A 12,486-nucleotide genomic window follows, 5' to 3' on the forward strand; every position below is an offset into this window, starting at 1 on the left:
GGTAGATCTTTTCATCTTCTAAGGTCTTCTTTAATTTCATCCTTTAGCATTCTGTAGTTTTCATTGTAGATGTCTTTCACCTCTTTCATTAAGTTGATTAGCAAGTATTTTATTTTTTTGGATGCTGTTGTAAAGGGGTAGTTTTCTTCATTTCCCTTTCAGAGGATTTGTCACTGATATATGGGTGTTGATTTTGTATCCTGCTACTTTGCTGAATTCAATTACTAGTTTTAGAAGTTTTCCGGTGGACTTGTTTGGGTCTTCTAGATATAGAATCATATCATTGGCAAATAGTGCTAATTTGAGTTCTTCTTTACCTATCAGTATCCCTTCAATTTCTTTTGCTGTCTAATTGCTTTGGCCAGTGTTGCAAGAACTATGTTAAATAGAAGTGGTGAAAGAGGGCATCCCTGTCTTGTTCCAGTTTTTAGAGGGAATGCTTTCAATTTTTTTTTTTCCATTTAGAATGATGCTGGCCTGGCGCTAAGCATAGATAGTTTTTACAATGTTGAGATATGTTCCTGTTATCCTTAGTTTTTCTAGTGTTTTGAACATTAAGGGGTGCTGAATTCTTTTGGATGTTTTTTCTTCATCTATTGAGATGATCATGTGGTTCTTATCTTTAAGTCTATTGATGTGATGAATTACATTTATTGATTTCTGTATGTTGAACCAACCTTGCATCTCTGGAATGAACCCCACTTGATCATGGTGTACTATCTTTCTGATATTTTTGTGTTTGACTTGCCAGAATTTTATTGAGAATTTTTGTATCTATGTTCATTAGAGATATGGGTCTGAAGTTTTCTTTCTTTGATGTGTCTTTGCCTGGTATTGGAATCAGGGTGATTTGGTGACATAGAATGAGTTTGGAAGTGTCTCCTTTTTCTATTTCCTGAAATAAATTGAAGAGTATTGGTATTTGTTCTTCTTTAAAGGTCTTATAGAACTTGAGTGTATACATCCAGTCCTGGGCTTTTCTTGGTTGTTAGGCTTCTGATGGTGTCTTCTATTTCATCACTTGAAATTGATCTGTTTAAATTGTGTATATCATCCTGATTCAATTTGGGCAAATCATATGACTCTAGAAATTCCTTGATGTCTTGGATATTTTCTATTTTATTGGAGTACAAATTTTCAAAATAATTTCTAATTATCTGCTGTATTTCTGTAATGTCTGTTGTGATATTTCCTTTTTCATCATGTATGTTAGTAATTTGAGTTTTCTCTCTCCTCTTCATTAGCATAGCTAAAGGTCTGTCAATTTTATTTATTTTTTCAAAGAACCAACTTTTTGTTTTATCAGTTTTTCAATTGTTTCTTTTGTTTCAATTTCATTGATTTCAGCTCTGATTTAATTACTTTATGTCTTGTATTGCTTTGGGTGTAGATTTGTTCTTCTTTTTCTAGGGCTTTGAGATGTAATGTTAAGTCATTTTTTTGTTGTTGTTGACTTTTTCTTCTTTTAAGGAATGAACTCCATACTATGAACTTTCCTCTTTGAACTGCCTTCTTGTGTCCCAGAGATTTCGATATGTTGTACCTGTGTACTCATTTACCTCTAAAAATTTTTTAATCTCCTCCTTGATGTCTTTTAAAACCCATAGTTCATTCAGTAGCATATTATTTAGTCTCCAGGTGTTGGAGTTGTAGTTTATATTTCTTATTTTATCATTGATTTCTAAATTCATTCCATTATGATCTGATAGAATCCAGGGTAGTATCTCTACTTTTTTGTATGTGCTAAGAGTTGCTTTGTGGTATAATATATGGCCTATTTTAGAGAAGGATCCATATGCTGCTGAGAAGAAAGTGTATTCACTTGTTGAAGGATGAAATATTCTATATGTCAGTTAAGTCTAAGTTATTGATTGTATTATTAAGTTCAATAGTTTCTTTGTTCAGCTTTTGTTTGGAAGAGCTATCCACTGGTGAAAGAGGTGTGTTAAAGTCACCCAAAATTTTTTGTCATGGTCTATTTGACTCTTGAACTTGAGAAGAGTTTATTTGATGAAAGTAGATGGTCCATTGTTTGGGGCATGTATATTTATAATTGTTAAGTCTTGTTGGTGTATGGTTCCCTTGAGAAGTATGTAGTGTCCTTATTTATCCCTTTTGATTAACTTTAGATTGAATCTACTTTTATTTGATATGAGGATGGAAACCCCTGCTTGCTTCTGTAGTCCATGTGAGTGCTATTATTTTCCCTAACCTTTCACCTTCAGTCTGTGGATGTCTTTTCCTGAGATGAGTCTCTTAGAAGCAGCATATTTATGGGTCTTTTTTTAATCTTTAATTCAATCTGCTAGTCTATGTCTTTTGATTGGTGAATTTAGGCCATAAATATTCAGGGTTATTATTGAGACATGATTTGAATTCCCAGCCATTTTTGTTTATTTTTGGTATTTAATTTGACTTTGTTTCTCCTATGATTTGTTTTTTTCTTTAGTGTAATACCTCCCTCTGCTGATTTTCATCACTATTTTTCATTTCCTATTTGTGAAATATTTTGCCGAGTATGTTCTGTAGTGCAAGCTTTCTAGTTGTAAGTTCTAGTAACTTTTGTATATCATGGAAGGTTTTCATTTCATCATCAAATATAAAGCTTAGTTTTGCTAGATATAAGATTCTTGGTTCACATCCATTTTCTTTCAGAGCTCAGTATATGTTGTTCCATGATCTCCTGCCTTTGAGGGTCTAGGTTGAAAAATCTGTTGAGACACAAATTAGCCTCCCACTGTATGTGATTTGATTCTTCTCTCTTGCAGCTTTTAAGATTCTATCCTTATTCTGTATGCCAGGCAATTTCATTTAATGTGCCTTAGTGTAGATCTATTGTAATTTTCTACATTTGGTGTCCTGTAAGCCTCTTGTATTTGATTTCCCAATTCATTCTTCATGCTTGGGAAATTTTCTGATATTACCTCATTGAAGAGATTGTGCATTCCTTTGGTATGAAAATCTGTGCCTTCCTCTATCCCAATAACTCTTATATTTGGTCTTTTGATGCTATCCCATAATTATTGGACATTCTGTTCATGTTTCTTACTATCTTCACTGTATGTTGCTTTGACTTTCAGACTTTTGTTTAGAAGTCATAGTGGAAGAGTATGAGGACAGAATATCTACACAATGTCATCCCTGATTGCATGGGCCACACATACACCTGCCTGTGTGTACACACACAAACACACACCAAGAGAGAGAGAGAGAGAGAGAGAGAGAGAGAGAGAGAGAGAGAGAGAGAGAACACTTTAGTCATGATTCTAATATTCAATTCACTTACAGAAAGTCTCCTGGGTTTGTCCAGGAAAGGTACCCCTTGGTAGCACCTGCTGAGAAAGGGAGTTTAATGGAGAAAAGCACTTGTGGTGTATCCACTCTATGAAGTGTCTTTCATTTAGTCAAAGAGTGTGTTCCACCACTATGAATTCCAAGTCTGTGTCGGTCTAATTTGGCTTGTGTTTCAGATGCAGTCAGCACAGTTCACTTGCTTTCTTGGTTGCAAGGCTGCATCCTCTAACATTCTTGACTTCAGATATCATCATTTAACTCACCTAACTATCCTTGTATAGTTTTATAATTCCTGGTCCTCAGTAGATGCTCAAATCCTGGATTTTGTGGTGATACTTTTATGTCATCATACCTTTGCCACCTATGTCACCATCTGTAAAAGAGGCAGTGAGTTTTGCCAAATTTAGACACTATAGGAATGGTAATATTCCCTACGGATTTCATTATGACTTGTTTTTTTGGCTCAACTTTGATTTTGACAGACCATTTTATCTGTTTTTCATTTATTTTACTTATAGTATTCCATGCTTGGTAGTTTATTTACACATTTAATGTTTAGAACACAGAATTCTTTCTATTTTGGTGTTATTAAGAGAAATGGTGCTATGGACATTTCCCAGTGAAAATATGCATGCATGCATTTCTTTACAGCATCTGGTAGAAAAAGATATGCTGAGCCATAGAATATGAGTAGCTTCTAAATCACTTAATAATACCATACTTATTTACATTGCACACATTTACATTTTAATAGCAAATTATGAGAATTTTCATATCTCCAAATACTTGTCACCACTTGATACTGTCAGAATTTATAATTTTTGCCAACATAGTACATATAGAACTGTTGCATCATGTGTGGAAATATCTAATTATTAATGAAGCTGGTCTTTTTCATATATATTGGTTTGAATTTCCTACTATAAAAAGAGTGTTCAAATACAATCCTTTTTCCTTTTGAGTTAACTCTTTCCTGTTGATTTGTAGGACTTCTATGGTTGTGGTAACTTTCAATGATCCAGAATAAATCTGAAGTTAGCTTGATACTCTTTCATAGTACACTTAGGTTAAAAAGCCCCTTTGAGATATGTCTATGCCAAATTGTTCATTATGAAGGATATTAAAACTATCAAGTGCTTTTCTATTTCTCTTAATATATTTATTTATTCATTTATTTTCTCTATTATCAGTTAATACTTTGGCTGATGTTAATTAATTTCCAATATTAAACCTTGTATTTCAGGAATAAACTCATTATATTCTTTACATATTGCTAACGGGAAATTTGCTAATATTTTTGTAGGGATAATTGTATCTGTATCAATAAATTAAATTTTATATATTTTTGCTGGTGTTTAGGTTTCTGACAGGTTACAATAGCTACATAAGTTGATTTTTGTAATGCTTTCTCTTATTGTATTTTTTGAACAACTTGATTATTTTTGAAAATTGTTATTTTTTAAAAAACTGATAGGACTTATTAATGAAGCTTGTTGAGTTTCTGTTGAGGAAACATACTTCACTACTCTCTCAATGCTTTTGGTAATAATGCGAGTACATTGTTTTTCTATTTTTTTTTAGTTTATTTCATATAGCTATATGAATATAAAGTTCACATTATTGGCATAAAGCTGCTGATAATATATTCATAACATCTTCTTTATAATGACAGTATCTTTTTCATTGATGATATTGTTTATTGTCCCTCTTTTTTCTTCTGACTGAAGATGTACAAAATTGTTGATTCACCATGAACAAGTTTTTGTTTATCCTACCTGTTATAAATTTGCTCACTTTTAAACTTATTTCTAATATTATCTTAATTATTTCCTTCCTTCTATGTGTCTTCACTATTCATTTTGTAACTTCTTGAAATAGATGCTTAGATCATTTACTTCAGTCTTGTTCTTAACATATTTAAGGTTATAAATGTTCCACTAATAGTGGATTTACTTGAATTTTATATGTATAATTTCCATAATGACTTAAAATCTCCAACTTCCAGTATGTTTGTTCTTGTACCCATGTACAGAAATTATCTTGTCCAGGATAACACTAGTGTGTTACTGAGAGTGAGTTTTAGGCAGACAGGAGACACACCTTCTTGGTACTTGAACCATCAGCTTTGCAATACCATTGTCCTAGGTGCATTTAGGGACCACTTTGAACCTCATGTTCAGAGGATCCTTCGGATTGGTGAGCAGTGCTAGATCCTCAAGCCAGCTAACAGAAATACAGAAATAGAATGAAGGATGAAAGTACACCTAAGGGTCAGGTAGAGAGAGGTCTGTGAAGAATGAAAGAAATCTTTCCTGGAGATCTGGGGAATTATAAGACATCTCCAATCCAGATGTCAGCAATTAAAGATTCAGGAGATTAGAAGATATCTCTGTACTGAAAGGGAAACTAATCAGGGATGCTTGAAAACAGAAAAACCTCACTACAGATTTGAGAGATTGAAAGATATTTCTGTCTTGGCCTGGGAGATAGCAAGCCATCTCATCCTGGCTGGACGGACTTTGGAGATTTGCATCAAGGTAAATGAAATCAACTCTTGAAGCTTCAGAGGAAAGCATGTTTATTTTTTTCTTAATATTCTAGGACTACCCCTACCCTCATTGTGTAAGTTTAGTTTCAATGCACTGAAATCACCTGACTGTGGACCAAAATTTAAAAAATATATACACTTGGGTAAAAGTTGTTGGGTAGAGGGAGTTAACCAGAAAGAACCTGGTAGGGCATCTCTTTCATTATCGCCCATTGTATACTATCACCTAATTCTATATGCCTTCCTCTTCATGACAGCACCTCTAGTTATGGAATCAATTATAAACCAAGCAATGGAGTTTTTTTCCCTCTGACAGGTTCCAAATGGAGAAGAGAATCTTATTTACGTACATGTTCCTTTCACTGCTTTTGACTTATACAACTGGAAGGCAAGTACACAAGTCTGAGAACTGGCCCAGGAGGACTTATCACTCTTGTGCAGACTATCTTTACAAAGCACAACCCTATATAGACACATGTTTAAACACCTCCATCTACCCTCCTGATTAGAAAAGAAAAATTGACAGGGCTGGCAGAGGCCAGAAAGGAAGCTGATAAACAGCATTCTCATGAGCCTGACAGCCACATTTGGCTGCCTGATGAATAGTGGGTCCAAAGATACCAAAGGAGCTGCAGGGCAAGCTGATTAGAGCATTATAGAGTAACACTCCTCAAAGAGTTGCAGGAGGTTAGGCAACTCCCAGTTAAAAGGAACACACTTAGGTAAACTGAGCAGAGGCCAGGTGGAAATTCTTTAGCCTTCATGCAGAGGTCATGAGAAGGTCTCCAGAGGTATAGTTCTTGGAATTCTGAGAGAGACAATAGCTGATAGTCCTAAATAGTTACTTCATATCTGAGAGTTCTCCTGATTGTGAGGGGGGAAACAAAACTCCAACAATTGGTTATGGGCCCATAAGCTAATGCTTTTCAACTTGTAGAGATTGACTTCAAGGTTTTCAACAACAGAGATGTGGCCCAAGAAATTAAAGAAGAAAGTAGTATGCCATATTGCCATCCAGTCTATTCTAGATAATTCAGTAGGAACGAAAAAGCCACTATAGATAAGTACCACTGGTCCTCAATGAGGAATCTATTGATGACCAGCAAGGTTAAGACTAAACCAGTATGCATTTTGAAAAAAAAAGGGGGGGGGAGGGGGACATTGGAAGAGGGAATGCTCAAACTGTTCCCAGAAATGGAAGGTAGGTGACAAACCTGACTCTTATCAGCTTTCCCTGGCAAAAGGTGAAGACTGACAGGGCCAAGGGGCTTCCCAGCTGGCTCATTGCAATACAAACCAGATTTCTTCCAAGGATCCCTTGATTCCCTTTGATATAGCTAGAGAGGGAGTTGAGTTTCTGCTTGATACTTATGCATATACTCTGTATTGACTACTAAAAAGGGTACTGTGCCCAGGAGAGAATGTAATATAAGAGGAAAACAAATGGTTTCTCAAGCCTATGACCACAAAAGTGGGTTCAAAGGCTTTAAAGCACTCATTTCTGTATGTTCCCAAGTGCCCCATTCCCCTTTTTAAAAGTGAACTGTTAATGGAACTAGAGGCACTCTTTTAATTTTCCACAGACATAAAGGGATTGCATGGATTGACAAGAGGCTGGCAGAGAAAGTAAGACTGGATGCTGAAGAGGAAACAAAGGGAGACAGGAAAACTATAGGGAAAGAAAATGTAAGGGATGAGTTCTCTGAGGGTCACATCCACATTTAGGATGGAGAGAGAGACATTGGTGCTAGGCTGGCACAGGAAGGGGGTCTGTGGGACTCAAGCTGGAGTAGGGGAGTTGATGAGAAGAAGACAGGAACCACCTCAGCAGTGAGAAAACCTCCTGTGTCTGTGGTGGCTTCAGCAAAATAAGGACACCCATATGGAAAAGGAAAGAGAGAACAGGGTGGAAAGTGATGCCTATGAGAGGAGAGAGTCTTATAATGTGTTTCCACATTTGTGAAGGTATTGTAGACGTGATGTAAAAGGATGCTGGAGACCCAGATGGTTTCAACAGGTGGCAGAGGCAAATTCAAGGTCAGGGCTGCATTCTGTCTATAGGGCCCTTTGGGAGCAAATGGAAGTAATGGAGGTGTGGAAAGGATGAAGAGAATAAGGCAGAAGGACTGACTGTAGCATTCTGTGGGAACCTGATAGAAGGAGAAGAGAGGAAAGAAGAAGTGTAATGGGAAATGTGAAGGAAAAGGCAGCCTGAGGGTAGGTGAAAGGCAAAATGAAAGGAACATCCAGACCTAATACAATGAACAGTTGCTAAAGAGAAGGCAAAACAGGGATGGAATGAGTTTCTGAAGTGAAGACAGATCAAGGAAGGAAAAGATTCCTATGGGAAAAAAGAGGAAGGAATCTAATAAAATGGCTGGCACCAGGCAGTTGAGAGAGAGATGGACCATAGAGAAGAGGCAGGATAACATTCCCAGGCTATTGAGGCAAAGAAGAAATGAGTCACAAAAGAACAGCCTCAAGGAAAATGAGAATATGGGAGGAAAATGCAGCTGACACCTCAACTAAACCTGGGGCCATGTCTGGAGACATCTTCTAGCTGCTTTTTGCTTTCTTCCTTGACTCTGTAAATTTGTCCCATTCTGTTAAGAGTAAATGTACAGGAATTAAGGCACAGGCTTCTGAATGTCTCCTGTCTTGGAAAGGTGGATAACAGACAAGCAAGGAAAGTTCTGGTTGCTTTAAAGATGACCTAGGTGACCATTAAACATGACCACAGTTCAACTCACGATGGGAAACTCTAAAATTGTCTTAAGAGAATAATAAGTGTCCAAGATTTAAGGGAGATAATAGCTAAGCTAATAGAACAGTGAGTACATTGCCCATAAAAAACATTCAGACAGGCCACATGTACAAAGATGGTACAAGTCAGAAGCATGAGGACCAGAAATGGGTTTTAAAATCATGCTAACTGCTCCAGGAAGATTTAGGTATTTCCTAGGTATTCCCCCACCCCCACCCCCGCTCTCTCTCTTATTTCTTCCAATTAGTTATACATGGGAGCAGAATGCATTTTGACTCATTGTACACAAATGGAGCCCAATCTTTCATTTCTCTGGTTATACACTATTCAGAGTCACATCATTCGTGCAATCATACCTGCAGGTAGGGTAATGATGTCCATCTCATTCCACTATCTTTTTCACCCTCAAATCCCCTCCCCTCTTCTCACTCCTATCTGCCCAGTCCAAAGCTCCTCCATTTTTCCCTTGCCCCCATCCACCCCATCGTGGATCAGCATCCACATATCGAAGAAAACATTTGACCTTTGGTTTTTTGCGATTGGCTTACCCCACTCAGCATGATATTCTCCAACTCCATCCATTTACCTGCAAATGCCATAATTTAATTCTTCTTTAAGGCTGAGTCATAGTCCATTGTTTATATATACTACATGTATATAAGTTTCCTTATCCATTCATCTATTGAAAGGCATCTAACTTGGTTCCACAGTTCAGCTACTGTGAATCCAGGAGGATTTATGTATTTCTTAGGTGTTTTGTTGTTTTGTTTTGTTTGTGTGAGTGTGTGTGCACACTTTTACTTGGTGGATGGATGTCTTCCTCTGAATAATAGAAAAACCAGAAGAGATTATTAAAAGACTTCTGAAGGTAATCATCCTGAGGTTTGGACTTCTTCTGTCTATCAATAGCAGTAATGGCATGCTTTTGTTTCAAAGATATTGTCTGGGATTTCTCAAATGCTTAGACTACAATGAAGATTACATATTATGGCACGGAGACCTCAGTCATTTGGTTAAAACTCTAAAATGCATCAGAGCCAATCATTTGAGATGTTGTATTTTATGGAAGATCCTCTCCACAAGGATCCAGGTCTGGAATACACCCTGCTGTGGAGGTTGAACTGTCAACAAAAAACATAATCAACAGGTAATGTACTAACAGGTAATGTCTTCCCTAAATACGTATTTTACAGAGATAACACTCCATCCCTTATGAACCAGGAGATTGGGTATATTTAAAAACCTGGATGTCAGAGTTCCCCCAGGACAAGCTTAAGTCAATTTGAACAGGGTTTTACTTAATTTTACTAATGACTTACTCTTCTCTTAAATTGTCAGGTATAACTCCTTGGATACTTTACACCAGATTAAAAAGGGTCCAGAAAAAAGGCCTGGAAAGGCCTGCTTCTGTGAACCAGGAATCACTCTGAAACTGAAGATCAAATGGACAAGCAGAGCCAAGCAATGACTGATTTTTTTAGCCACAGTCTTCTGCTTGATCTATTTACCTGCATGATGTTGATCTTCTACATATTTTAAGTTCTTGTTTTACCAAAAGTTTGGATCACATTAAATGCAATTTTATCATAACCAATGGGACTTGCATATTAACTTAAGCAGGCCATAGTGTTTTAGTTGATCTGTTAGTCTGCCTGTTTCAGAAGATAATCTCCAGAGATAAGTAGCAAAGACTATACTTGACTTTGCCTATTACTAAGTACATAATTGTCTGTTATTAGCTGCCTTTTTCCATTCCTCCAAGGAGATAATAGGTATGATTTCTGTTAACATTATTACTTCTCCACCCCTGTATTCAGATATAAAGATAACTCTATGATCAGATCTCTCAAACCCTGGATAAAGCAGAAAATTTAAATAACTTTTGGATGTGTCATTCAAAATCTCTCTCAGTTCATGACCCCTGACCACTTGGTTTTACTTGTAACTAACTTCCATGCTTCCTAACTTTACTGTGAGATAAGACAAATGATCCTCCAAAGTGACTATTGAATAGGGGAAACCACCTAAGGCCCTGCATGTCCCACCCCTTGTTTTCTCTTAACTTCTTCACAGAGGAGCATGAGTTTTACCATATTTTTTAAGGTTACAATTTATTCTGAACTCATCAACACTATTATAACCAACAGATTATTTACACTGTCATTTTCCAATGAGAGTTCAGCTAGATTCTGTGTAAGGCAATGCTAACATTATGAAGCTTTGCCTCCTGGAGAGACCCTGTCTCAAAATAAAATATATATAAAAAAAATAACAGCTGAGGATGTGCCTTGGTGGCTGAGTTCAATCCCTATTTAAAAAAAATAGTTATTAAAATTGTTTTATCACCAAGTATATCGTTTACTGGTTTGGCATATAGAACACATGTATTTTAAAAATAATTTTTCTCCATTTTTGGAATCAATGTTCTATATGAGTCAATTAAATCATGTCTCTTAACTAGATTTATCAAATCTCTGATATGCTTACTAACATCTTGTTGGCCTGTATGTGCTATCTAAACTGACACAGTTACACTAAATTTTTCACTGTGACTTTGGATTTATCAGGTTTTTTTTTTCTTTTGTTTATTTTAATTTAGCTTCATAAATTATAAGTCTATATTATTAGGTACATTAATTAAGCATGCTTTTCGCACCATCTCCACTTTCCTTGCCCATCATTTTCCTCTGATTGTTGGGGTGGCAGACGTAGCCTGGCAGTACCTTGTTTGGCTATGTCAGAGCTTTTTTTTTTTTTTAATTTTTTGCTGCAAGGCTTCTCTTTTGCCAACAAATGACTCACCTTTTGCATCCCACCGAGCCATTCTGGTGCACAGGCAAACATTAAAGTGCAAAGGAGTTAACATCCCCAGAGTAATCTGTTAATAAAAGATCACAGATGCAAGTTTAACATATCAAAGTCATCATACTTAGTAACAAATTACTAATTATCATTTCCTTTGTGGACAAAGTGATGATCTTAATATAGTATGATATCATTTATTCCATCACACCATATATATGTAATGCCTTATGCTTTTAAATTATATATATATGTGTGTGTGTATTATTCATAAGCATATGTATATATACATAAATCTCCAAATGTATACCTACTTATAAAAATAGACACATGGTATATAGATATAAAGCAATTCCACTAAAAATCTCAAACTTTATTTTGACAAACTTGTTTTGACAATCTGATATGAATTTTATTTGCAAGTATAAAGTCTAGGAATAGGCAAGCAATTCTTGGAAACACATTTTGAGAAAAGTCAAACAGTAGCAATTAAAATATTACATTATGGGTACAAAGGTTGATAAATATCAAGCCAACTGATGGAAGAGAATGGAGCCTACATAAGATCTATACATATAGGAAACATAGGTCACACAACAGATCACTAAAGGTGGGAGTGAGTGTAGGAATAATCTTTTCAATAATACAAATGGATTGATAATCCTGATAGAAAGAAATTGTATCTATTCTCATACCATACAAAAAACCACTTTTACATATATATTTTAAAATGAAATGTGAAAAGGAACCCACAAATATTTATGAGTGTGTATGTGTATATATAACTTTTGAATATATAAAAGAGTTAAAGTCACATTAGCTGAGAAAATTGTCATCTCAACCCATTGGTTACATCTTGTTATTCTGAAAAATAAGGCTGTAAATCAAGAACTGCTCTGATTTGTTCTTTAAAGTGTGATTGTGAGTAAAGTTCGGAGAAGAGTTGCTTCATTAATAGAAATCAGTAATTTAACATATGGAGTAGGAATAATAAAATGTACTTTTTTCTGCCATAAAACAGAGGGCAAAAAGTTTCTGTGATATTTATGGAATAAAATCATAAAGTCCAATTCATAAA

Source organism: Marmota flaviventris, chromosome 4, assembly GCF_047511675.1.
Source record: "Marmota flaviventris isolate mMarFla1 chromosome 4, mMarFla1.hap1, whole genome shotgun sequence".
Lineage (NCBI taxonomy): Eukaryota > Metazoa > Chordata > Mammalia > Rodentia > Sciuridae > Marmota > Marmota flaviventris.